At 36.6% G+C, this 25932-nt stretch overlaps 14 non-coding genes across 14 annotated transcripts; 1 reads left to right on the plus strand and 13 right to left on the minus strand.

The window, feature by feature from the left end:
- Positions 1-4901: 4901 nt before the first annotated feature.
- Positions 4902-4973, plus strand: Trnae-uuc (transfer RNA glutamic acid (anticodon UUC)). The gene has a single exon. It is a non-coding gene; the product is annotated as a tRNA-Glu (tRNA).
- A 2918-nt stretch (positions 4974-7891) lies between these two features.
- Trnad-guc (transfer RNA aspartic acid (anticodon GUC)) lies at positions 7892-7963 on the minus strand. The gene has a single exon. It is a non-coding gene; the product is annotated as a tRNA-Asp (tRNA).
- Positions 7964-9402: 1439 nt separating this feature from the next.
- Positions 9403-9474, minus strand: Trnad-guc (transfer RNA aspartic acid (anticodon GUC)). Its single transcript has one exon. It is a non-coding gene; the product is annotated as a tRNA-Asp (tRNA).
- A 219-nt stretch (positions 9475-9693) lies between these two features.
- Positions 9694-9765, minus strand: Trnad-guc (transfer RNA aspartic acid (anticodon GUC)). The gene has a single exon. It is a non-coding gene; the product is annotated as a tRNA-Asp (tRNA).
- A 2290-nt stretch (positions 9766-12055) lies between these two features.
- Positions 12056-12127, minus strand: Trnad-guc (transfer RNA aspartic acid (anticodon GUC)). Its single transcript has one exon. It is a non-coding gene; the product is annotated as a tRNA-Asp (tRNA).
- Positions 12128-12362: 235 nt separating this feature from the next.
- Positions 12363-12434, minus strand: Trnad-guc (transfer RNA aspartic acid (anticodon GUC)). Its single transcript has one exon. It is a non-coding gene; the product is annotated as a tRNA-Asp (tRNA).
- A 229-nt stretch (positions 12435-12663) lies between these two features.
- On the minus strand, positions 12664-12735 carry Trnad-guc (transfer RNA aspartic acid (anticodon GUC)). Its single transcript has one exon. It is a non-coding gene; the product is annotated as a tRNA-Asp (tRNA).
- Positions 12736-12939: 204 nt separating this feature from the next.
- Positions 12940-13011, minus strand: Trnad-guc (transfer RNA aspartic acid (anticodon GUC)). The gene has a single exon. It is a non-coding gene; the product is annotated as a tRNA-Asp (tRNA).
- Positions 13012-13212: 201 nt separating this feature from the next.
- Positions 13213-13284, minus strand: Trnad-guc (transfer RNA aspartic acid (anticodon GUC)). The gene has a single exon. It is a non-coding gene; the product is annotated as a tRNA-Asp (tRNA).
- Positions 13285-13451: 167 nt separating this feature from the next.
- Trnad-guc (transfer RNA aspartic acid (anticodon GUC)) lies at positions 13452-13523 on the minus strand. Its single transcript has one exon. It is a non-coding gene; the product is annotated as a tRNA-Asp (tRNA).
- Positions 13524-13726: 203 nt separating this feature from the next.
- On the minus strand, positions 13727-13798 carry Trnad-guc (transfer RNA aspartic acid (anticodon GUC)). The gene has a single exon. It is a non-coding gene; the product is annotated as a tRNA-Asp (tRNA).
- Positions 13799-13998: 200 nt separating this feature from the next.
- On the minus strand, positions 13999-14070 carry Trnad-guc (transfer RNA aspartic acid (anticodon GUC)). Its single transcript has one exon. It is a non-coding gene; the product is annotated as a tRNA-Asp (tRNA).
- Positions 14071-17538: 3468 nt separating this feature from the next.
- Trnad-guc (transfer RNA aspartic acid (anticodon GUC)) lies at positions 17539-17610 on the minus strand. The gene has a single exon. It is a non-coding gene; the product is annotated as a tRNA-Asp (tRNA).
- A 7807-nt stretch (positions 17611-25417) lies between these two features.
- On the minus strand, positions 25418-25489 carry Trnad-guc (transfer RNA aspartic acid (anticodon GUC)). The gene has a single exon. It is a non-coding gene; the product is annotated as a tRNA-Asp (tRNA).
- Positions 25490-25932: the final 443 nt, after the last annotated feature.

A 25932-nucleotide genomic window follows, 5' to 3' on the forward strand; every position in this document is an offset into this window, starting at 1 on the left:
CAATTGTCGAAGCAGTTTTTCCACTCCGATTGAGACACCTTCAAAACATAGTTGTTGCACTCTTCAACGGCATTTTCCGGCGACGAAAATCATTGACCACGCATTTTTATCTTAATGTGCGGGAATGAAAAAAAATCATTGGGTGTCAAGTCATGGCTGTACGGCGGATGAAACATCAATTCACTTCAATAACTTCAAACTTTTTATGGCGATAAAGCACCATCCTATAGCGCTGTGAAATACTGGTTTATTGAATTCAATCGTGCCCGACACTCGCTCAAAAAGGAATTCCTTGAAGGTCGTACAAAGACGGCCGTTTTACCAGAGATCATTGATGCCGTGTTTGAACTTATAATGTAAGATTTGTAAGATTTTATTTGACATACCGTGAGATAGAGACATCCTTGGGTATTTCTTCCACCACAGTGCTTTTGATATTGCATGAACACCTTGCCATAAAAAAGTTTGTTCTTGTGTGGATCCCGCACAATTTGACAATCGCTTAAAAAAAACTGAGTGGTATACCACAATTTGATTGCCTGAAGTCTTGAGAGGAATTCGAACAAGTAAAAAGGCATAAAGTTCGGCCGGGCCGAACTTTGATTACCCACCACCTCGGTTATATATGTAAACCACCTTTCATCAAAATCCAGTGAAAATTGCATACCTTATGTCCCATAGCAGTTACATCGAAATATGTTTCGATTTGGACCAAATACTAATAAGTATGTCATTGTTCAACTGTGTATTACAAAATATTGGTATTTTTAGTAGCTATTGGGTTGCCAAAAAAGTAATTGCGGATTTTTTAAAATAAAGTAAATGCATTTTTAATAAAACTTAGAATGAACTTTAATCAAATATACTTTTTTTACACTTTTTTTTCTAAAGCAAGCTAAAAATAACAGCTGATAACTGACAGAAGAAAGAATGCAATTACAGAGTCACAAGCCGTTGTAAAAATTTGTCAACGCCGACTATATGAAAAATCCGCAATTACTTTTTGGGCAACCCAATATGTAAACCACCTTTCATCAAATTCCGCTGAAAATTGCATACCTTATTTCCCATAGCAGTTACATCGAAATATGTTTCAACTGTGTATAACAAAATATTGGTATTTTTAGTAGCTATATCTAAAAATAAATCTTAACCATGAACGACACGGATGTCGAAAAGCCTAACATAAGTCATTGTATCAAATTGCAGTGAAATCGGATTACAAATTCGCCTTTTGTTGAGCCAAGACTTTACATCAAGGTATCAGTCTACATGGCAGCTATAACCAAATCTGGACGGATTGGATCCAAGTTGCAGCGCACTGTCCCAAATTTCGACGAAATCGGACAATAAATGTGGCTTTTATGGACCTAAGACCCTAAATCAAATTGACGAAGGATGTCGAAGGACCTAACAGAACTCACTGATTTCAACAGACAGGCGGACGGACATGGCTAGATCGTCTTAGATTTTTGCGCTGATCAAGAATATATATGCTTTATAGGGTCGGAAGTGGATATTTCGATGTGTTGCAAACGGAGTGACAAAATGAATATACCCCCATCCTTCGGTGGTGGGTATAATATGGCAAATGGCTCCATGTTTCACTATTTGACTTCTAGAGCCCCTAGAGAACATAATTCATATCCGATTTGGTTTATATATTCCATGTATACTGATAAGGCTTCTAACCTAAGTATGGTACCAATTGGTTTATAACCGAAAAAAGTTGGCCTACATGTGTGAGAATCCATTACAACTTCGTAACCAACAGCGTACAGGGGAGTAGGAATGGCTCTCAAAAAGTTGTTCTGCTGCTCGAGGTTTTACACTTTTTTATGAAAAGGTGGTATTTTGATGTTTTACTAGACTAATTTCATTAGGACTTACAAGAATGCAATTGAATATCTGCAACAGAGCATCATATTTTCAAACAAAATGCAATTATCAGTCATTACACTTTTGGGTAGCAATTGCAATATGTTTATTACTTCTCATGATTTCTTAATTCTCAAATTTATGGTTAGTATTTTAAAGTCACATTGTTTTTTTCTCTTTCTTTAAATTCCTTTCTATTTCCCTAATGTTACAAGAACATTTCAAAAGAACATTTTTCCAAACGAATAGATATGTAAACAACGTTTTTACATTACCACAGACATTTGGCTTTGGTTTTCGTTTGAAAAAAATCCTTAATGTATACATGTAACCAATACCACAAAACATTAACTTTAACAAAATTTTTGTGCAATAAATATTTAAATTTTATGCAAGTTCTTTTAATTGGATTTGTTCGAGGACACAGACCATTTGGATAAACTAACAGTTTATTTTTCTTTGCCTCTTGGGTAGTTAAAGTCATGGCATGTATCTAAATTTTAACAGACTCATTTACATGCATGTGGAATGCAGGTAGGAAAAAGGACATAGTGGCAGTGTGTGTGTGTGTGTATGTATGCGTGTATTTAAGAAGACACGTAAATGTAAAAGCTTATACATTTTTAAAGCAACATTTGCAAGTAACATTAAATAATAGTAGTTTAATAAAAACAATTGTCAAGAAATTATATGGGCCCGATATATTTTTTCATTTGGAGTTTACAGCTTAAAAAGGGTTTATAATTATTATACCCATCACCGCAGGATAGGGGGTATATTCATTTAGTCATTCCGTTTGCAACACATTGAAATATGAATTTCCGACCCTACAAAGTATATATATTTCGGATCGTCGTAAAATTCTAAAACGATTTTACGATGTCCGTGTGTCTGTCCGTCTATCCGTCTGTCCGTCTATCCGTCTGTCCGTCTATCCGTCTGTTCGTCTATCCGTCTGTCTGTTGTAATGGCTCCAAAAATTGAGATATTGAGCTGAAATTTGGCACAGATACGTCTTTTTAATGCTTGGTGGTTAAGATCTTGAACGGATCAAATCGGACCATACTTGGATATAGCTGCTATATAGACCGATTTTCCGCTGATCATCGACAGAAACTTGCCTCGGATCAGCAGCACGACGTAGTCCGCATAAGCGATAATCCTCGTGCCGTCCCCATCGAGATCCATCAGGATTTCATTTATCGCAGGGTTCAACATTATCGGTGAGAACACCTCGCCTTGGGGCGTTCCTCTGGTCACCCGCCTTCTGACCACACAATCTCCCAGGTTTGCATTAATAATCCTGCCTTAAAGCATATTATTGGTCCATTGGGAGATTAAGGGGTGAATCCCTGTGCGGTCCAGTGCGGCGACTATCGCCCCAATCTCCACATTATTGAAAGCCCCCTCAATATCCATGAAGACCGCCTGGTTAAATGATTTCAGTAGTGGTCGACACTTGTTGAAAGTCGCATTCGTTAAAGGTCGTCCAAATACGACCGTTGTACCAAAGAACATTGATGCCTTGCGTGAACTTATGTGATATACCATAGGGCATTTCTTTCACCAGCATACATTCGATATTGCATGAACACCTTGCCGTTAAAAACTTTTGGGTTTTTTAACGGCTGGATTTCGCACAATTTGACAATCGCTCAAAAAAAAGCTCCTGTCTATAAGTGCGAAGAAATGTTAAAAAAATACAATCGCAGTGCTTCAAAATCGTATATAATATCCTCACTGGTGGCGAATCATGGATCTATGCGTATGAACCCGAGACAAAGTAGCAATGGACCGTGTGGATCTTTGAAGTCGAACCAAATCCAACGAAAGTTGTTCATGGAAGAAGTACTTCGATGCAAATGGTCGCCTGTTTTTTCGCCAAAACTGGTCATGCGGTGACTGTTCCGATTGAGCAACAAAGAACGGTGACGTATGAGTGGAACATCACAATTTGATTACCTGAAGTTTTGGGAGAAATTGAATAACGAACAAGAGTAGACGAATCATTGGTCATCATTACAATGCAAGCTTTCACACATCGGCTCAATGAGTCGGTGGAGGGTTAAATTGTTTCACAAAAATATTTCCTGCTGTTTTTTCAGCAACATTTTCAAGAACACTTTTTACCTAAAATGAAGGAATTACAAAAAAGCTTATCAAATAATAACAAACATTTCGGAAAGAATGGAAATTTCGGCCTCTTAGTATTAGAGAACTTTAAATGTATAAACTTTCAAAACGTTAATACTTTAGTCTTCTATTTTTGTTTCCCATGATTTAAGTTTTCTTGCAATTTTCGTACAAAATTTTGTATGAGAGTGTTATCAAAAATTAATTTGGAAATGTTTTAAGGTGACATCTATTGATAGTTTTCTCAATATTAAATCGAATTTTAGTCAAATAATAACAAACATTTCGGAATGAATGAAAATTTCGGCCTCTTAGTATTAGAGTACTTTCAATGTATAAACTTTCAAAACGTTAATACTTTAGTCTTCTATTTTTGTTTCCCATATCCCAACTGATTTAAGTTTTCTTGCAATTTTCGTACAAAATTTTGTATGAGAGTGTTATCAAAAATTTATTGGAAATGTTTTAAGGTGACATCTATTGATTGTTTTCTCCATATTAAATCGAAGATCACCAAGTATTATAATTTTATAACAGTTATATTGCAATTCGAGAACGATTAAGATAAGATAATAGCAACAATGTGACATCTATTGAAAGATTTCCTAATGTAAGTTGAAAGATCATCAAGTATAACACTTGTATAACAGTTGGAGGGCGTCATCTATAAGATTATAGCAATATTGTATTGCTGATCATTGGTTGTACGCAGTTTAGCTCATGTTAAAGTTACGATAGTTCAATACATCGAAACACAAATCGCAGCCACCAGCTGGTGAATTAAAATAATTTCACCACTTGTATAACTCATTTTTACTAACAACATGATTTTGGCGTGTGTATACTTAAAACTGTAAAAAAAAGTTTGAATATATCAATCGTAAAATATATCCCATATGGTCTAGTGGCTAGGATATCTGGCTTTCACCCAGAAGGCCCGGGTTCGATTCCCGGTATGGGAAGTTTTTTTTTCCTTTTTTTATAGAAACTAAAAAAAATTTAACTAAAGTTAATGTAAACATATCTAATACAATCAAAAGAAATAAGTTTTTATAATACAACATAAAACTTTAAAAATGGGTTTCTTTTGGTAAAGTTTAAGCCATACACACAAGCATCAAACTCTAAAAAATTTGTAAATTTAAAATTTGTAGGGTATTCATTGTTGCCGTTTTTGAAAGTTTTTTTCTCTTGGTTTGTAGCCCGACCTCCATTTTGGTAAGCTTTTCCACTATTTAAATACCAAGTAAGTTACTGAAGAAATGTGTAATTTTTTTGGGACGAACTGCAAAATTAATTACTGGAGTTTCTCTGTTCCAAATGTCAAATATCAGTCGCGTATTATCTGCTTAATGTGGATAATATTTGTATCCTATGGGCTCAATACCTTAAATCGGGAGATAGGTCTAAACGGCAACTACATTGAAATATGGCTTGATGTAAACCCATACTCGAATTAAGTGGAGTCCAGCGCAACTCACAGCGATAAATTTCAACAAAATCGTCTTGTATATGCATTTTATTGGCCAAATAACTTAAATTAGGAAGTGCTTAACACAGTTGTCGATGTAACACATCCAGTATGATACAACCATTTAAGTCACCCGGACCTGATGGAATATTTCCGGCTTTACTACAGAAGGAAACGGACAAAAGCCTGCCTAGGTTATACTCCGAAAGCCTGGCAGGTGGCTAGGCCTGCGACACCATAGGCCTACAGACCTATGTATATGCCTTACGTCCTTTCGTCTCAAAACCATGGAACGTATTGTGAATATATGATAAAGAGTACGACATCCAGCGAACTGCTCAAATACAAACAGCTCAAATAAAGAGAGGTCCGTGGATACTGCCCTGTACGAGATTGTGGATAAAATAGGAGAATCCTTCGAAACATTGGCGGTATGCATTAACATCGAGGGGATGTTTAACAATGTGCGGACCGACGCACTGATCTAATCCTTAAAACAGTACCGGGTGCTCCGGGTCCTTTGAGACTGGATGAACCATATAGCAAGGAACAGGTGGATAAATTGCGTGTCCCGTGACATTAACATAAGGGAGAAGGTGGCACAGGGCATGCCACAGGGGGGCATTTTATAGCCACTCCTATAGGTAAAACCGTTTGCTACACTGACGATGTTATAATACTTCTAAGGGGTAAGTATCCGCATAAGCTTTGTATAAGTACCTTATGGATTAATAAATTTCTCTTCCCGCTAAACGCTTTATACTTTAACGTTGGCAACACTGACGCCACATCCAAAATAATTCAGTAATTTTAATTTTAAATAATTGGAACATCCCTCTTACACTTACTTTCAAAAACACAAGATCTCGGAAATGGGTAAGGCAATTTAAGCGAAATTTTCTTTGGATTCTCGACCATGGCAATATGGGTCTCAAAAAGTATTTGAGAGTCGAATACGAATCTGATATCAAAATGTGGGATCAAGTGTTTGGGGAACGCCCCTTCACCAAAATACCCCCCAAAAGAGGACAAATTTACCGACCATAGGAATGTGGGGCTCAACTGAAAGGTCTTTGGGAGTAGAGCACGAATCTGATTTGAACATTCGAGAAAAAGTGTTTATGTGGCCTACCTACCCACCATAACATTATTTACTAACCATTACACTATGGGGCTTAAATAAAAGATATTTTAGAATAGAGCACGAATCTGATATATATTTTCAGGGCCAAGTTAATCAGTGGCCGCCCCATCCCTCAAAACACCCCTACAAACCAGACATATTTGCCGACTATGGAAATATGGGTCTCAAATTAATGGTATTCGAGAGTTGGGCCCGTTATTGATACCTACTTTCGAGACCAAGTTTTTGGGGGTCTACCAATTCCGCAAAACACCCCCCAAACAGGACTTAATTACTGGAAATGGCAATATGGGGCTCAAATAGAATACGAACCAACAACCACCATGGCCCTTCCCACTCCCAAAATTCTCATGAAAATATCGGGCTCTAATAAAGTCTTTTAAGAATAGAGTACATCTAACGTCCAAACATAAATGACCTTAGACCCTTCGAGCGAGTTCATAGACCAATAAAGATCATATGGGATTAACATTAGGGCATTTATATTGTTATACTGAAGCCACATACTGCCTTAATGTGAATTCCATACGATCTTTATTGGTCTATGAATTCGCTCGGAGGGTTTAGGGTCATTTAGGTAATATTCAAAGGATAACTTTTTTCCATATATTGTAAAAGATCTACAATCTCAAACTTCTCACATAAATTAACCCGAATCGCCCTGAGTTTTTTTGTAAATTTATATTTGAACAGCTTATCAGGATTTATGTACATATAACAAACGATCTCTTGTTAGAAAGCCGCCTCTTACAATGCAAAAACATGCAACTTAACACCATAATTTCAAAACCTAGCAATTTTACCTTAAGAAAACTTTAAAAATGCAACCGGAGTTATTTGGATAAATAGTAATTGTGCTAGATGTCGAGAGGCTAGCCTTACTCATTCCAATTTTGCCGTACTTAAAATTGACGCTTTTAAATATAGACATAGATAGATCTTAAATGATATGGCTTTTTGGAACATAAATACTTTATACGGTCTTCGAACAATGTTTCGGAATTACAATCCATATGACAAAATTGGTACACCTTCATTTCTGGATATAAAAATTAATTGATATCATCTTCAAATGTGGCCCAATTTTAAACTTAAACTTATTTATGTCTAACATATTTAAAAAGCATACAAATCTAGCGCTCTAATACATTTGTTATCATATATTTTGGAAGAAATTTTAAAAAATTTTATATAAAATTTTTTTGAAATTATATATTAATTTTTATTGCAATTTTGTCAAAAAGAAGTGCACAAATCACCATATTCTCCCCGACGGGGAATTGAACCCCGGTCTCCCGCGTGACAGGCGGGGATACTAACCACTATACTATCGAGGATGTCGATGCAAGGACATTGAAACATAATCAAAACCAGCCCACAATACAACAACATTCCAACAAATCACCCTTAAATTTAAAAAAAGAACCATTACATTTTATAAAATAAACGTATGTGTGTGTGGATGTATGCCTTCATTCAAAAGACTTTTCCTTCTCAAGTGCTTCAAATCCATTCTGTACCCAGCCGTGAAACGAATAGGCACATGCAACCCCCAAACATTAGCAGATGAGTGAATTCAACCATACTGTAAACACATTCTACTAGCAGGCATAAGAAAAATAAAAACGAACTCGTTGAATAAAAATAGATTTGTTTTATAAACACTCATTTGAAAATCATTTTTAGGGAATTTCAACTAGACAACAAGAAAAGTTTCTCATTTTTTACTTGTTTTAAAACTATACCACATCTAGGGATGTTCAACTAATTTTAAACAAGACAGTTCATCTAAAAGGTTTTCACAAAATATTCTGTGGCATTTTTGTTACTTCCCCACCGGGTATTGAACCGCCATCTCACACGTGACAGGCGGGGCAACTAAACACTTTACTTTCCAGGACCTTGATAATGTTTCAAAATTCGTCTTATAGAGTTTAAAAGTTAAAGTTGCTAAGCGGTCATATTTATATTATATTTTTTACAAAAGGTAGACTTGTATTACGCTTCTTCGAATTAGATAAATTGAGATTTACTATATCCAGAAGAGGAAGAAAATTACTCCCCTTTGGAGGACGAAGCCTGAGGGGCAGTTTACATTAACACTGGCCATTCTTGGAATAATCTTGCACATGAATTTCATACCAACAGCAACGCGTTTACTTTTGTAATAATATTGTACCGCGTTATTCACAAAAGCCTTATCATGTGTTTATTTGAAAGTTCTGTAAAGGACATTTGCCAAATAAATCTATTTCAAATCTACATTAAATTTTGTTAATGCCGGTGTTAATTTTAATCAAAAACGAAAAACTTTTTCGTTTTTTTTAATTTTTTTTTTAATTCAGTTTTATTTTTTTTTCATCCTCTCATGTTTATCTTACTTTAATTTTTCATTCATTTACAATTAATTTATTATATACAAATATCAGCAGGTAAATAAGATACTTCATAGTTTTTGTTTTGCTGTGCAGGCATTCAATGAAATAAATAAATCTATCTACAGAATTATTTTAATTCTCCCCGACGGGGAATTGAACCCCGGTATCCCGCGTGACAGGCGGGGATACTAACCACTATACTATCGAGGATGTTATTGATCTTCAAAGATAGTTGAGATGGTAAAATTCTCAAACGACTCATTAAAAATCCTAATATAAATAAAAGAGTATGTTTACTATTCTTCAAAAGGATTAAAATTGTAATTAGTAAAATTAAATGGATATTTCATTCCTTATTACAGAAAGACATGTTTAATTTAAGCAAAATAATTTTAGCCCTCCCCGACGGGGAATTGAACCCCGGTCTCCCGCGTGACAGGCGGGGATACTAACCACTATACTATCGAGGATGTTACTGATCTTCAAAGATACTTGCAATCCAATTGAAATTCTCAAACGGCTCATTAAAAATTTTTATATAAAAAATAAGTACTGTATACTATTCTTCAAAAGACGCCGAAGTTTAATTGGTTAATTCGTTAAATTTTATGCATATTTTATTCCTTATTATAGAAAGACATGTTTAGTCCATCCAAATCGGACTGTTCTATGAAAAATAATTGTAAGTCCTCCCCGACGGGGAATTGAACCCCGGTCTCCCGCGTGACAGGCGGGGATACTAACCACTATACTATCGAGGATGTTATTAGTTTTCATAGATAGTTACAACGACGTTAAGACGGCAATATTTTAAAACCGCTCATTAAAAATTGTAATATAAATACATAAGTATATGGATAACATATCTTCAAACGGCTTAAAATTTTAATTAATTTAATTTTATGTATATTTCATGCTTTATTACAGAAAAACGGGTTTAGTCTACCCAAACCAGTCTATAATTGTAGTCCTCCCCGAGGGGGAATTGCACCCTGGTCTCTCGCCTGGAGATACTATCCAGTATCCGTATTATCGAGGATGTTAATTAGTGACAGCAAATACATACATATATCGCACATATCTCCAAGATATGACTATCGTCAACATCTCTGCGATATGCCCGGACACAGTTGTACATCGCAGGTAATTATGCAATTCTTTATTCTAATACACAATTCTTTTAATATTGCCTTGATAAGTGGGTGAACTTCCACAGCTCATTGCGATATATAAAGCCAGGTTTTTTTGAGAAAGATCCCCAAATTCCAAAAATTTTCCCCATTTAAAATGTGTTTCCCCTAATAAAATCCCATAAAGTATAAGATTTAGGTTGAAATTAGGGTGCAGATATTAATCTGTCCCATACCACTTTGGACACACAACTACGCCAGTAATCGGCTTGATGTGCGCTCTAAATACAAAAAAAAATCTTGACAAAAAAGTTAGGAATTCCCTGCTACTTACAAAATCCTTAATTGTTTTCCATGCCACTCGCACCTAGTTGCAGGTATCCCTTAAACACGAAAGTCGGGCAATGACAAAGGAAATGCTCCAACGACTCATCATCTTCCCCGAATGCCCTACACATGATAGCACTTGCCGCACCGATTTTAACATACCAAAAGCTATACTGAACTCCTTCTTACTTCCTTTCAGTAAAAGCCTCGTCTTCTCACGATCTGGATCCCCCCATAGTATTTTCGCCGTTCCACCGACCGTTTCACTGTTCCACAGGGTTGCATGCGCATTCGACGACCACGCCCTTAACTAGGACCACGTCGACCCGAAAAGCTTCGGGTTAACCAAGTTAATTGACGGCAGTCCTCTAGCCTTCACCGCGAAATCATCTGCTCATTCATTCCCTATTACTCCGATGTGCCCCGGCACCCAAACGATGCGGATTTCGTCATCCTCAGATAAGGCGTTAATTTCCTACTTACACTGTCCTGGTTGTTATTGCCCTTATGGCAATTTTCCTCCTTTGATCCATCCGTGTAACATGATCTTCCAGATGGCAATTGTAGGGTTCCGTCAATCGAAGACTGTGCATAACTAGACCTCAAGTCTCGTCTCAGGTATCCGATCGGAAACCTTTTCTCTTCCTTCCAGGTTTCCTATCATCGCCTCGATTTTATACCGATAGTATGAGCTGCTCCCATACTCTACCCATCCTACAATCGCCTAAAGTCTCATAGCCGTAGTGCTGCCTCACACTTAATCTTTATGTCAATGAGTTGGATGTCTAGGGTAGTAATGAGGTAGGTCTAATCACGCTCCTGTAGAGAAGAAAAAGATTTACTGATTAAAGTTTCTTTATTAAAAATTATCTTTTATGCCCACAACCAAAGGATGGTACATTTAAATTTTGTCAATTTCATCCAAATCAGATAACAATTGTGGCTTTCATGGGCTCAAGATGTCAAATCGGGAGATCGGTTTATGTGGGAGCTGTATCAGGCTACTACTGATGTGGGAGCTGTATCAGGCTACTACTGAGTATTGTTCTAATCACGCTCCTGTAGAGAAGAAAAAGATTTACTGATTAAAGTTTCTTTATTAAAAATTATCTTTTATGCCCACAACCAAAGGATGGTCGAAAGGCCACTTTATATGGAAGCTATATTGAAATCTGAACCGTGTGGTCCATTTGCAAATGGTCCAAAAATTTCAAGGAGATAGCTTTATTCCTTCGACCTCTATCGTACTTCCAACAGACGGACAGAGGAAAGAACATAACTAGATCTACTTAGCATGTCAATACGGTCAAGCCGACTTTAAAATGTATGAAACATTTTCAGCATTACTACGATTTCTACTAAATAATACCTAACCCAAGGATATTGGCTCGCACTTAATATAAGGAAAATTCGCATACTCAAGATAATTAATTTAAAAGCTATGCTGACGGAATTTTCTCTATTAATCCCCAATTTTAACTTTTTTCCTCTATCAAACCGGGGTTCAATTCCTTGTATACACGAGTATATTGTTTACATTTTAAGACCTTATATGAACACCGTTCGACTTCATATGCAAAAATATTTTCAATCTCTCCCCGACGGGGAATTGAACCCCGGTCTCCCGCGTGACAGGCGGGGATACTAACCACTATACTATCGAGGATCTTACATGATTAAAATAAAATAGTCGTACGGCTTTTTATGCACAATAATTCATAACCAAGCCAATAAAAACATTCCAAAGTTTTCTTATACAAAAAATGAATAAGGATCAGCAAAAAATATTAGAGTTTAATACAAATTCTCTATGATTAATGTTAACATGTATTACATTTCCTTATCCTTATCTAGGAAAGACGTAACATTCACGTTTTACTGTTATAAAAATGACTTTGTTCCTCCCCGACGGGGAATTGAACCCCGGTCTCCCGCGTGACAGGCGGGGATACTAACCACTATACTATCGAGGATGTAATGTAATTACTTTGGATTTTTTACTGCATATTTTGTTACATTAAATAATTCCCAAATAGTTCATTATAGAAATTCTATAAGATCGTGTCAGAGATGTTACGAATTTCATGGAAATGAAAAATGACGATTCTTTTGACCATTGTAGGAATTAATTGTAAATTGTCTTAATATTTGAACAATTTCGGGTTTTATAAGAATAAACTTATTGTAAAATAATTCGTATACCTCCCCGACGGGGAATTGAACCCCGGTCTCCCGCGTGACAGGCGGGGATACTAACCACTATACTATCGAGGATGTTAGATAATACGTTTGAGTTTTTCAATGTATATTTTGTCGAACGAAATAATTCTCAAAGAGCTCATAATGAATTTTGTATAAAATAATGTGACAGATAAAAGACAATCTGTGAAATAAAATACTTCATAAGGACCTCTCGTGTATAATAGCTTATGTTCTTTGCTTAATCTAGCCCTAAAGCCTGTAAAATAGTACCAACTTCTCCCCGACGGGGAATTGAACCCCGGTCTCCCGCGTGACAGGCGGGGATACTAACCACTATACTATCGAGGATGTTAGATAATACGTTTGGGGTTTTCAATGCATATTTCGCCGAACGAATTAATTCTCAAACAGCTTATAATGAACTTTGTATAAGGTTCTGTGAGAGATAAAAGACAATCTGCGAAATAAAATCTTCATAAGGATCTCATTTGTAATAGCCTATCTTCTTTGCTTAATCTATCTTCAAAGCCTGTAAAATAGCAGTAATTTCTCCCCGACGGGGAATTGAACCCCGGTCTCCCGCGTGACAGGCGGGGATACTAACCACTATACTATCGAGGATGTTAGATAATACGTTTTGGGGTTTTCAGTGCATATTTTGTCGAATGAAATAATTCCCAAACAGCTCATTATGAATTTTGTATAAAAGACTTCATTAGGATCTCATTTGAAATAGTCTACGTTCTTTACTAAATCTATCTCCAAAGCCGGTAAAATAGTGCCAATTTCTCCCCGACGGGGAATTGAACCCCGGTCTCCCGCGTGACAGGCGGGGATACTAACCACTATACTATCGAGGATGTTAGATAATACGTTTGAGTTTTTCAATGTATATTTTGTCGAACGAAATAATTCTCAAAGAGCTCATAATGAATTTTGTATAAAATAATGTGACAGATAAAAGACAATCTGTGAAATAAAATACTTCATAAGGCCTCTCGTGTATAATAGCTTATTTTCTTTGCTTAATCTAGCCCTAAAGCCTGTAAAATAGTACCAACTTCTCCCCGACGGGGAATTGAACCCCGGTCTCCCGCGTGACAGGCGGGGATACTAACCACTATACTATCGAGGATGTTAGATAATACGTTTGGGGTTTTCAATGCATATTTCGCCGAACGAATTAATTCTCAAACAGCCCATAATAAACTTTGTATAAGGTTCTGTGACAGATAAAAGACAATCTGCGAAATAAAATCTTCATAAGGATCTCATTGTAATAGCCTATCTTCTTTGCTTAATCTATCTTCAAAGCCTGTAAAATAGCAGTAATTTCTCCCCGACGGGGAATTGAACCCCGGTCTCCCGCGTGACAGGCGGGGATACTAACCACTATACTATCGAGGATGTTACATAAGTTTGAGTTTTAGGTAATTATTTCTTTTTTAATTTATTTATTTGCGCACCAATATTAGAACCAAAAAATTGGTATGTCAGTCAAATCGGACAAAACTTTATGCGTCGAAGGGTTCAAGGAGTCCCATAGGGAAGTAACCGTGATATGGACCTTTAAAAGCTACTTGCTTGCCGTAGCCTTATTTGTTAAAATGCTATCGCGATTTCGAAAGATAGTCCACTGGACATCGTTAGCATGCCAATGTCCTATTGGGCCATACCGTACAAATAATCTAAAAGACAACAGGTCATCACAACTGCATACTACACTTATAAATGCATGGTGCCAAACCCAAGAGCGCCATAGCACGCAATAACAGCGGCATGTAAGTAGATCAAGCGTGATTTGTTGTCATGGACAATTTCATTCGCCAGTGAACTCTCTCTTTTCTCAAATATTTTTTTTAAAATTTACACTATATTGGGTTCTGTTAAATATCCAGATCTAGGAACACTGCAACTGGGAAGAAGCGCCCCAGAAAGATCTGGTAGTTGACCGTGTAGTATTAGGTGGGTAGATATATAAATGTCATGTGCTCCCTGGTGACTTGCTGAACTTCTAGCATCTAGAACATTTTATAATCTGTGATATTAGTAAAAGTCGTGTTTTGATTTTTATGTTTAAAAATCAAAAATTGATGTAAACGGTTAAAATTAATATTCTGCATTAAAAATCCCCTGAAGAAGTCTGATAGAATTGATGAAACGTTTGGAGAAATGCAATAAAAAACTTTCCTTAACTTGCAAAACAAAAAAGGTCTTAAAGCTTAACAACTTTGCCAAAACATCTTACACATTGACATGAATCCTATCCCAGTAGAGGCGGCTTCATATGCTGGAAATTAGTTGAACCAAACCTACTCTGGTTTGATGAGGGAGGATAGCTCTTTCAGTTGATTTGGGTGGAGGATGGCCTTCATAAACGGCTTTCACTCAGTGGTTTTCACCGCTTCCAGATGCTCGTGAATGCTATTTGGACCAGCTTGATATATTATTCGAAGCGCTGAACCATTTGCTCTATCTATTTATAAGATGATGATTGGAATGTGTGCCGTGTTAACTACCCAATAGATACTGCGTGGACATTTTTGCACAAATGGATAAAAATACATCTTAAAGGAGCTTAAGAAGTCCAATAGGGAAATCGATTTACTGAGCAGTTATATCCAATTTGCGACTTGGAGTGAAATTGGCACGATAATAAAAAAGACTAATATAACACACTGTTAGAAATTTGCACTGAATCGCGTAAAAATTAGGTTTCAAATAAGCTTAATAACTTTTATCAATCTATATGGTAAAAGGGTTATTTTTAAGAGCTATAGGAAAGTTAAAAAAAAAATCATAAAATTCAGAGAAATGCATGAAATCATTTTTTTGAATCGATAGCACGGTCCATATAATTTTATGTTTGAAGATTATTTCATGCAAATGTTGAAAATGTTGAATTGCGCCTCAAATGGTCCATCTGCTTAGTCCAATTTTCGCATACTCTTTCCAACATTTCGGCCGGTATCTCACGAATAATTGCTTCAATGTTGTCTTCCAATGCGTCAATTGCAGCGGGCTTGTCTGTATCGACATAGCCCCACAAAAAATAGTCTAAAGGTGTTAATTCGCCGGCGGCTAATTGACCGGTGAATTGACCAAACGTGAAATAAAATGTTCATCGAACTCGTCTCTCAATAAGTCCATTGTTACGCGTGCTGTGTGGCATGTGGCACCGTCTTGTTGAAACCACACATGCAAGTCAAGCTCTTGCATTTTGGGTAAACAAAATAATCTCACGGTAGCGTTCACCATTCACAGTTACTTTACGATTCGCACCATCTTTGAAGAAGTACGGTCCAATGATGCCACCGGCCCATAATCCACACCAAACTATGACTTTTTCTAGATGCATTGGTAGCTCTTGCTATGCTTTTGGCTGATCTTCACTCCAAAATCGACAATTCTGCTTATTTTCGTTCCCATTAAGCCAAAACTGAACTTTGTCTTTAAAATGGAAGGAGGGCGTGATGAACTTTCTTAACGGAGCACGCTTTTTGTAATAAAATTCAACAATTTGCAAGCGTAGTTCGTTTATAAGACGATTCATGGTAAAATTATAGACCAAACTGAAGATGTTTGACAGTGAAACAAAACACGTAACTTGCGTGAGTTCTTAAAACCAGTATTGCCAAAAAGATAATAGGTAAAAAATCACCCTTTATAACTAAACATGGTCTGATTTTGACCTGTTTGACCAAATCGTGTAAAAAAATGTCCTTTGTGAACTAAAGAACTTTATATCTTTATATAAAAAGATATAAACTAAGTTCACCATTTAAAATTTATAACAAAAAATTAGTATCGTACGAGTATGTATAAATCCATTTCAAATTTACAGGAAGAAGAAAATCACATCGTAAAGAGTTTTAATTTTTGAGTATCAAAGTTAAAAATCATCCTACTGGTTTTGAGCCTACGGCAACGGCTATTAGTATATGAAAAGCAACAGTGTGTGCAATCTACATGTGTTTGTAGCTCTCCTTCAATGCAGACAAAATATGTCCTTTACTTTTTGTTGTGCCATGCATATTAGGTACAACTCTTTTAAGAGTTAATATAAAATCGCATCCATATCCGCAGTTGCATTAGCATATCCTTGCATATTTCGTTTATAATTTGAACAATAGCGCAGTGAACCACAATGCAGCATTGTATTCATACATGAAACTAATACATATTTAATTGGCATAAAGCTATAAAATTTAAAAATTCATCTTAAAATTTTTTATTGATGGCAAACAAAATTTATTAAACCAATTAAAATAGGATAAGATTGGAAAGAATAATGCTGCTTTTTGAAAAAGAAAAACAAATAGTTTTTCATGTGCTAGAACCCCTTATGTAATAAAATCCTTGAAGTTTCTTAGCATGTTTTAAGCCTAAGATAGAATAGCGAACATACATACACAAAACGTATGCTTTACTTTATGAGTGATTCTGTAGAACAAAATAAACATAAAGAGCGTAAAAACAAGTTCATGCTTTGCATAAACATAACTGAAATACACATTTCCTTTTACAATTCAACCCCCTTTCGTGTTACAGGACCAAATTGCGAGAATTCTAACGGCAGGATAACGTCCTCGATAGTATAGTGGTTAGTATCCCCGCCTGTCACGCGGGAGACCGGGGTTCAATTCCCCGTCGGGGAGTTTGAAAACCCACTCCTGTTTTTTTATATATTTAGTGTGCTATTTTATAATGTTTAAAATATTTTAAAATAGTTATTAACCTAAAAAGGGTTTTACGTAATATTTTATTTTCTAGTGATATTGATATTGTCTAACGAAGCTTTGACAAAAAATCTTAACTTACTTATCCTTAGCTTCAAAAGTAAATTTTTCAAAATCACAGATGAATACATTCTTACTCCCCGACGGGGAATTGAACCCCGGTCTCCCGCGTGACAGGCGGGGATACTAACCACTATACTATCGAGGATAAGTTTTAACTGAGAATAAATTTACATCACCTGCAAACTCTCTCGCATTTATCATTATTAAGATTGTTCGCGTACTCAAAAATTTGTGCAAATATGCACAAATTGTTACTGGAAGTCGTTCGAGTACTTTGTTTGTCAGCAGAAGGAAGCGAGAGTGTGCGAGCAACCAAAATTTTGAGATTTTGTTGAGAGTTTGCAAAGGAGGTCTTTTTGCCAGCACCAATTTGCAGCATTGAACAGATGTTTTCTGAAAACCATATATATAAATATATAAAAAAAAATGGGAAAAGAGAATAAAGGCTATTCTTATTATCCACTAAATTTTTAATTGTTTCTGAAAAAGTATGCAAATAGACCTATTATTTGAAAAAAAAATCAAGCTCAAAGTGCAAATATACCCGTATTAGCTTGTAAAGGGTGATTTTTTTGAGGTTAGGATTTTCATGCATTAGTATTTGACAGATCACGTGGGATTTCAGACATGGTGTCAAAGAGAAAGATGCTCAGTATGCTTTGACATTTCATCATGAATAGACTTACTAACGAGCAACGCTTGCAAATCATTTTCAGTGAATGGGCCCTAGAAAAGTTGGCAGAAAATCCGCTTTTTTATCGACAAATTTTGTTCAGCGATGAGGCTCATTTCTGGTTGAATGGCTACGTAAATAAGCAAAATTGCCGCATTTGGAGTGAAGAGCAACCAGAAGCCGTTCAAGAACTGCCCATGCATCCCGAAAAATGCACTGTTTGGTGTGGTTTGTACGCTGGTGGAATCATTGGACCGTATTTTTTCAAAGATGCTGTTGGACGCAACGTTACGGTGAATGAACACATTTCGAACCGAACACTGATTTTGGTAATAAAATTCAATGATTTGCAAGCGTTGCTCGTTAGTAAGTCTATTCATGATGAAATGTCAAAGCATACTGAGCATCTTTCTCTTTGACACCATGTCTGAAATCCCACGTGATCTGTCAAATACTAATGCATGAAAATCCTAACCTCAAAAAAATCACCCTTTACAAGCTAATACGGGTATATTTGCACTTTGAGCTTGATTTTTTTTCAAATAATAGGTCTATTTGCATACTTTTTCAGAAACAATTAAAAATTTAGTGGATAATAAGAATAGCCTTTATTCTCTTTTCCCATTTTTTTTATATATTTATATATATGGTTTTCAGAAAACATCTGTTCAATGCTGCAAATTGGTGCTGGCAAAAAGACCTCCTTTGCAAACTCGCAACAAAATCTCAAAATTTTGGTTGCTCGCACACTCTCGCTTCCTTCTGCTGACAAACAAAGTACTCGAACGACTTCCAGTAACAATTTGTGCATATTTGCACAAATTTTTGAAATCCCACGTGATCTGTCAAATACTAATGCATGAAAATCCTAACCTCAAAAAAATCACCCTTTATTAGTTTTAAAGTCGATTGACTTCTCCAAGAGGGCCTTTCGTGATATAAAAACCTATCTCGCAATTTTCCTACACAAACGAGTTTAGATTTCGACTCTATACAAATGTGAATACCAGACAAGAGTCATTGGGGTTCGACTATTCATAGATCGCCCATATGGATCAATTAAACAATTTTATATCTTAAGCTAAAAGTATGAGCATTTTCTCAATAATTAAGAGTTGAGAACATTATCGGTATATAGGTTAGGTTAGCTTAAAGTGGCAGTCCACCCCCAGACTCAGACGATTTCGTCCAATGTGATACCAGGGGAGAAGGATAATGCCTTCGAGTTCCAACCGTTAAACCATTAAAATCACTTTAAAAAGCCCAACAACGTGGAGATGTTTAAATCCTCTAATGAAATGAGAACCTGAGGTGAAACTTCTTCTGATTGCCACTGCGGGACACACACACAGTAGATGTTCTATACTCTCTACTTTCTCAACGTCCCCACAGTTTCTGCAAAAGCCGTTACTTGCAACCTTCAGTCTGTCACCATGTTTCCCGATCAAACAGTGACCTGCCATGACGGACACTAATACTTAGACGTCTGTTCCAGTCAGCGACAGCAAACCGGTAGACCTCCTCAGGTCTAGATAGGGTCACATTATTTGGAGTGTTCACACCAGGATTTGTTCGGAGACTTTCTCAGCTCGCCCATTTATTTTCTTAGCTCAGCCTTGTGTACACATATTGGGACAACGCCCGAATACGGGCGAGTCTACAGCATAGAAGATGACAGACTAATAGGACAAAAATCTTTCACCTTCGTATGGTAAGGTTTTCCTACTTTCGGAATGAAAATGATCTGTGTGTCCCTCCACCCCACATGTATATATAACATGATGATACAAGCATAGTACAATATATCTCCCTAAGCCATGGAACCAGTCTATCACTCACAGCTTGTAACTCAAGCTATGGTACAACATCAGGGCCTGGCGACTTAAAGGAGTCGAAACTTCTTATCGCCCAAAAATTTTCGGATCAGACACGATTAAGACAGACAAGAATAAATCTCGAGTACAGAATCTTCCTTAGCCTAGTGGCCCCAGATGTTTTCTGCAGCCCTTCCATAGACCAACCACTTCTGGGGTGCACCATGGCGGTCGATTTTTGGACATTTGCTCGGCATTAGGACATGCTGACACATGCGAGTCGTTCAGGCCCTTGCCGATAAAGGAATTCATCGGGTCAATCTGGTACGTACAACCGGCTGCCATGGTTGGTAAAGGTCACATCTATTACCTCCTGCCTGTTTCTGGTAATAAAGGTCGATTTAATTCCCTTTATTTCAAATCGTGAGATTGCACATAATAATATAGTCGATAAGCAGCTCACGCCCTTCGTAGATATCCGAACTTCCCCATATTTGGTGATGTGCAATAGCATCACCTCCCACAATCAAACTCTTTTTACATGGCTTATCGGTTCAGATTTGAATATAGCCACCTTATACGGAAACCCATCCCCCGATTTGGGTTCTTAAACCCTTAGAAGCCTCAATTTTCATCCGTTTTATCACTTCTTTAAAAGCCGATGGTAAAAAAGTTATAGAACCAAGTTTTTTTTTGTAAATTTGTGGGAAATTTTGAAGAAAATCCGTCAAGGATGATTTTTAGTATAAAAAAAAAACAAGTAAAGCGTGCTTAGTTAGGCCGGGCTGAATTTGCGTATCCACCACCATTGATTCCCCTAAAAATGTACCCTTATTAACTGAGTTTGCATTTAAATTTTTTTTTTTGGTCTCAAGAAGTCGTATCGGGATATCGGTTCTTAGGGGGGCCTAAATCACCATATTGACGGATTCGGATAGAACTTGGCACTGATGTTATAAGTCATAAGACAGGTTTTTGTTCCAAATTCCAGCCAAATCAAGTGAAAATTTGGGCTTTATATTTTAAATTATAGAATTAGCAATTTGTCGATCGTAGGTGTTTTGGTATTTCAAATGCATAGTAGAGTTGACCAGACACGATATTTTTATACCCTACACCACCACTGTGGTTGAGGTATTATAGATTTGTGTATTTGTTTGCAACGCTAAGAAGGAGAAGAGCTAGACCCATCGATAAGTATACGGATCGGCTTAGAATCACTTCCTGATTCGAATTACCTATGTCCGTCTGTCTGTCTGTCCATGTATTCTCGTCCTCAAGGTACACGTCGCATTTGTTGTCCGATTTTCACAAAATTTTGCGTTAGTCTCTTTTTTGGCCCAAGGACGAGCGCTTTTGATTTTGAAAAAAATACGTCCAGATTTAGATATAGCTCCCATATATATCTTTCATCCGATGTGCCCTTTTAAAAATGTAGAAGCTACAATTTGGGTCCGATCCTTATACAAAGTGTTTTTTTGTATTGTCCCAATATGTGTGCAAAATTTCATCAGAATCCGATCAGATATATATATAGCTCCCATATATATCTCTCATCCGATATGATCTTTTAAGGCTGTAAAGGGCACAAGTTTGGTCCGATCCTTAAAAAATTTGGCATAAAGTGTTTTTTTTACGTCCCAATATGTGTGCAAAATTTCATTGAAATCGGTTCAGATTTAGATATAGCTCCCGTATATATCTTTCATCCGATGTGCCCTTTTAAAGCTGTAGAAGCTACAATTTTGGTCCGATCTTTACATAATGTATCATAAGATGTTTCGTGTGACGTCTTAATACGTGTGCAAAATTTCATCTAAATCGGTTCAGATTAAGGTATAGCTCCCATATACAACTTTCATCCGATTTGACCTATTAAGGCTTTAGAAGGCGCAAATTTGGTCCGATATTTACCAAATTTGGCACGAAGTGCTTTTTGTGACGTCTCAATATGTGTGCAAAATTTCAAAATCGGATTAGATTTATATAGCTCCCATATATATCTTTCATCCTATATTGCTTTTTAAGGCTGTTGAAGGCACAATTTTGGCCCGATCTTTACCAAATTTGGCACGTAGTGCTCTTTGTGATGTCCCAATATGTGTGCAAAATTTTTATATGATGAGTCTCTTTTCAATGTATTCAGGTAGTGGAATTCCAAACACTTGTTTTAATGCAGTTTAAATAAAATACATTCATTTTTCCCGTGTGTTAACAGATTTGTTGACTTTGGGGAAAAAACACAGGAAAAAGATACAATTCCGACGTTCTTGTATCTCATTTGTAACCTTTTCCTTGTAATCCCCATTAATTGTCATTAGCCGACACTTTTGAGCCGTTTTTTGTCCCAACTCGTTTTTATGAGTCTATGTCCTCCCTTTTTTGTCGCCCGGTTAAGTGTATTTTTTGTTGTTACTTTGCCACTCTCATTGGCAACTTCCTTAGCTCGATTCATCCAAAGTATAAATGTAAATATAAGTTTGCGGTTAAGAATTTCTCAAAACACTTCTTTGTTTGCCTTTGTTTCAGGCTCACAAAGTAAGCTTTCCCCTTTTGCCTTTGTTAGACGATAGTAGAAAGATGAAAAAAAGAGAAAAATTGGAAAACACCCAAGGGGTTGGTCGCATGTTCTTGTTAAGATACCAGACACATAAATTTTGCGTAACTCCCTAAACTGCAAATAAAAAGACATAAACGTTCGTAATACCCAACTCTAATTCTCGATAGAACAAGAGCCCAACAACATCATCAGCACCACCACAATGGCATAACTAGTACCCTTTCCGGAGAACAGAGGCATGGTACGAAATCACCATAGTTTGTTTTTTTAGGTTGATAGAGAAAAAATACAATATTTAGGCATAAATTAGCAAGGACCTGGTATTGTGTGGTAAATAATTCCCATTTCATATGAATCCTTGCCTATGAATTACACTCGCTCTTTTTCCAGAAGCGAAAAAATACAAAACTGAAATGCTAAGTGTGATCAACCCTTCATTTCATGCTCTTGAAGCGTTTCCTCCATAGATTGGCCCTATAAAGAGTCAATGCTGTGGCCCATGATAAATGGGGTTGGTTCAACAATGTCACAATATTGTCGTTTATTGTGAGATCAATAAATTCAATTTTCACATAACAGCTAAGTGACAGTTGTTTTTTACAACATGTGCATTTCAAAAGTTTCCATTATTGCTTTTTGGTTTGGCGAAAATCAACACTTTTCAAAAATTTACACAGCTGTTAGCCACATTTTAGGCCAATTTGTTTGGTGGTTTCTTTTGTAATGGCTAAACAAATTAGCTATTGTTGCAACATTTTGAACAGATGAATATAATTATAAAGCAAATTAAAAAAGGAACAGTCAATTAAAAAAATAAATTTTGTTTGATCATATAATATAGCAGTCTCTGAAATATTTAAAAAAAATGGGGGAGGGGGATGGATGGAAATGTTTAACAAAAGTTTTTGCTTAGGTATGTAGTTAAAAAGAAGAAAAATTTTTTTATAGTTTTTTTTTTTTTTTCACTACCATGACATGGTGCTATATACACTTTATTAAAGGAATCATTTATGATATGTTGGATTTAAATATTTTTTAATATTTTTTCTGGTATGATTGCCAATGTGTCAGTGAATTCGAAAATAAAAATACAATAATTTAATGCATTCTTTATTTCATTTCTCCAATAATTGTTTTTAAGTTTCATAATATTTTTTTTTGTCCAACATTATTTTTTTTATTGCAGGCACCTGCTTAATTGTCTTATCTTAGTACTACATTTTTTGATATTTGTAGAGGGGGCGGACCCTCCCCCTTACCCTAATTTTCAGAAACGCTAGATCTCAAGCGAAACTTTGTGTGATCTCTTATAGTAACCTAAAAACAAAAATTTGGTATCCAAATTTCGAATGGGGTATCTGGGGCCGCCCCACCCCCAAAACCTACAAAATATATATATAGACCAATCACGACAATATGGGCCTCAAATTAAAGGTATTTAAGATTAGAAAACTTATCTGATATCCAATTGTTAGGGGGACCACCCCAACCCCCAAAACGCATCTAAATCGGACGTATTTACCGACCATGGCAATATGGGACTCAAATTAATGGTATTTACGAGTAGAATACGAATTTGAATCCAAATGTGGGACCAAGTTTCTGGGGGTCCACCACTTCCCCAAAATACCCCCATTTACTGAAATACCCCATATTTACTGACCCTGGCAATATGGGGCTTAAATAAAAGCTATTTGAGTGTAGAATACGAATCTGATATCCAAATGTGGGATCAAGTATTTAGGAGGCCGTTCCTCCCCAAAAACATCGCCCAAAGAGGACAAATTTATCACCATAGTAATATGAGGCTTAAATGAAAGGTCTTTGGGAGTATAGCACGAATTTGATATCAATATTCGGAAAATTGTCTATGGGGCCACTCCACCCTCATAACACCACCCATATAGGAATAATTTGCTGACCATTGCAATATGGGGCTCAAATAAGAGGTATTTCAAAGTAGAACACGACTATGATATATACTTTCAAGGTCAAGTCAATGAGTGGCCGCTCCATCTCCCAAAACACCCCCAAACCGGTCATGATTGCCGACTATGGAAATGCAATTGCGAGTTTTGACCATTCCACTAAGGAACAGGGACAAACTTCTCACATATCAATGAGTGCAGTCCGATTTAAGTTTTAAGCTCAATGATAAGGGGGCCTCCTTTTTACAGCCGAGTCCGAACGGCGTGCCGCAGTGCGACACCTATTCAAGGGAGAAGTTTTACATGGCATAGTACCTCACAAATGTTGCCAGCATTAGGAGGAGAAACCCACCGCTGAAAATTTTTTTTGATGGTCTCGCCAGTATTCGAATCCAGGCGTTCAGCGTCATAGGCGGACATGCTAACCTCTGCGCTACGGTAGCTTCCTGCCGACTATGGAAATATGGGGTTCAAATGAAATGTCATCCTCAGAGAAGACTCCAATATCCAAGCCAAGTTTGGCTCGAATCGACTAACCTGATATATGTCCAATAGCATAACAATTCTTATCCATTATGCTTTTGAATGATCGATCTTTACCAAAGCGGTTTCTATGCGCCTTAGACCTTAAATCGGGAGGTCGGTCTATAAGGGAGCTATATCACTATGGACAAGTCCAATATAGCCCATCTTCCACCTTTTCCTAAACTTATGGGCAAAAAAAGAATCTGTGCAATGTTTCTGCTCATTATCATCATTTTGGAAGACTGAGCGATAATCAAATCTTCCCATCTAAGATAATTCTTATGGCCAATCAGCTCGACTCCACTTTGGAGAAAAAAAAAACAACTAAAAGAAACGACTAAGATTAGTTAATTGTCTCTTCCTTATGTCGAAGTTTCCTAAACCCCTTATTTTTTATTTACAACTCACAAAGCAAAAAAGTGTAACAAATGGTACCAATATTGTGTCTATTACTCCCCGACGGGGAATTGAACCCCGGTCTCCCGCGTGACAGGCGGGGATACTGACCACTATACTATCGAGGATCTTAATCTAGCACTACATTTCAATTCATTTCAAGCCTTCTTTGAATACTAGCTTAAGCTATCTAGTGTCCGATAGAATTTTATGCGATCTACAACATGGTCATTAATGCGAATTCATTGAGAAATGGTTGTGTGTACAATAACTCTTGGTACTTTTTAAAGAGGATAGCAGATCACAAACTGGAAAGTGAGTCATGAAACAACGATTTTTGTGTGTATAATAACTTGTCTTATCATAGTCTATGCCAAGGCACAAATTCTTATCGCATAGTAAGTGGTTTGCAGTATGATATAACAAACGAAATACTACTAATACTACTTTGTTGGAGAACATTTTTAATGTATAACAAATTTTGCCAAGACTTTATTTCATTGTCGGGAATTGTAAAGTTAAGTTAAGTTAAGATGGGCTATATCGGACTATATCTTAATATAGCCCTCAT

The sequence above is a fragment of the Stomoxys calcitrans genome, chromosome 5 (assembly GCF_963082655.1).
Source record: "Stomoxys calcitrans chromosome 5, idStoCalc2.1, whole genome shotgun sequence".
Classification (NCBI taxonomy): domain Eukaryota; kingdom Metazoa; phylum Arthropoda; class Insecta; order Diptera; family Muscidae; genus Stomoxys; species Stomoxys calcitrans.